Here is a 2068-nt window from a genome sequence, read left to right as displayed (position 1 = left end):
CTGATGTGTAAAGCTGTTCAAGTTATTTGATGTTTACACCTCAGGGAAAGTCTTGTGTTCAGCAATATTTAAAGATAATGTTACAATGAAAACATTGATGCTGTCTTTAAAAACATCGCAATAGTCTTGCATATGCCTCAACCTAATCTTGCATTCAGTGAGTTAAACATACTAATGTCGCTTTCACACATTCAATTTTGATATGAAAATAGGTGGTTACATAAAACCTTTAATGCTATTTTGCTTTCTAGCAGTGTTTACCTAGGTGGCTTGTGAATTTGCTAATTGACATATAAAACTGTAAAAACTGCAGCTCTTTGTGGTCTGTTTTGAGGAGAGGTGGTCCCAGGTCTGTGATCTTATCACACTGAAAATTTTCTCTCTCATACAGCCTTGATCCTGATTGACACTACAGTTAATATAAACTTATACTGTTCATATGAACTTAAACTGTCCATATTAAGGGATGGAAAGGTTAGGTTCAAAAAAACCCAAACCAAAACCCTGCAGTTGTTTACAGTTTTATAGTAATAGTGCTTGTGTGTGTTCCCTCTCCACCCCCAAGGCCGTAGCAGTCTGTACATAGTTGTATATTAGAAATGTGCCAGAAGAAACCAGATGTTTCCATTTTTCAGACTTTATGGGTTTGGTATTTTCTTAATACTTCGGGGTTTATTCACATATGCATATAAAAGAGAAGGTACACTTGTATGTCCTTGTTCAGTGATGGGCAATATTTAAATGTCTTAGCAAAAAGTGGCACTAATTAAATCTGTCAGATGAGGTTTTGTAAATTTACCTAAAAACAAATTATTGTAGCTCACAGTGAAAGTTGACTTCAAATTTAAGAATTTGTTTTAAATTTCATTAAGTGTGAAATGCAAGTGAATAGAAAGTTCATGTAAGTTGCAAAAACTTAGTTTCTGGCAGCCTTTTACAAAGGCTCACTTTTAGTCTATTGTAAATCCTTATGTAACGGATTTATTCTTGGAGTTTTCGCTTATTCAAATAGCTGCACTTAATGTTTTAAGTTAAGTTTCAAGACCTCAGATGGCTTTAAGAGGCAACTCTTAGACAACTCTTGATTTCTTTTTTTACTGATTTTGAAGATTTTACAGCCGACCTAAAATGTTACCCTGTTCAGGAAAGCACTTAAATCCATTTGGTTTTCCAGAGCATTTAAAGCATGTGCTTACATTCCATAGATTTCAAGGAATGTAAACATACACTTTAAGTACCTTATCTGCATATGTAAGTGATTTTTATGCTTTACTGAGTTGGGACCAGTAGCCTGTGCAACTGCAAAAGTTTTGCATAAGTCTGAAATGCTCTAATATTTTTGTCACCTACCACTCAGCCAGGTTTCCTGCAGCCAGGTTGATGCTTGTTGGACTTGGCTACAGCTTCAGGCACTTCCCCCCCTCCCCCCTTTTTTTTCCTTAAATTGTGTACCTCAGTTCCTCATGCATGGGATCACTGGTGTTTATTGAACTTTGCTACTGAGAAGATATTTGACATGTTTGTTTAATCCTGTTTGAAAATGAAAACTGCCTTTTAAAATTTTTGTAAAACTGAAAGTTGTATCAAACAAGTCATGACTCATTTCCTGCTTTTTGTGAATAGGTGTTGGTTACAAACAGAACTGTTGTAATTTTTTTTTCTTTACTTAAAAACATTGTTTACTGCTGTGTGTAATAAGTTTAAGGAAGAAATAACCTGCCTGTAGCTGTTACATGGGGAATAGCTAATACTGGAGAGGCAGCAGGTAAGTAATGTTCCATTGCATAGATATATTAAATCTTAAAATAAAAAAGTAAATTTACAAGCATTTTATGCAGGAACTGATATTTTACTCCACACTGAAATAGATTTAAGGAGACTGTTGCTCTTTTTACACAGAGTGTAATTTCTCACTCGCATATAGATTTCCATTGCAGGCAATGGAAATGGCAGGGAGGGAACAGCAGGGGGAAAATAACATAAGTTAAACTGAGCAATCATTGTGACTCGAGAGATGAGGTCCCTGTATGAAGCCCCCTTTTTCTGCCTGTTCTCTGAATCCTTAGTT

This window comes from Harpia harpyja, chromosome 23, assembly GCF_026419915.1.
Source record: "Harpia harpyja isolate bHarHar1 chromosome 23, bHarHar1 primary haplotype, whole genome shotgun sequence".
Lineage (NCBI taxonomy): Eukaryota > Metazoa > Chordata > Aves > Accipitriformes > Accipitridae > Harpia > Harpia harpyja.
This window is presented reverse-complemented; position numbering follows the sequence as displayed.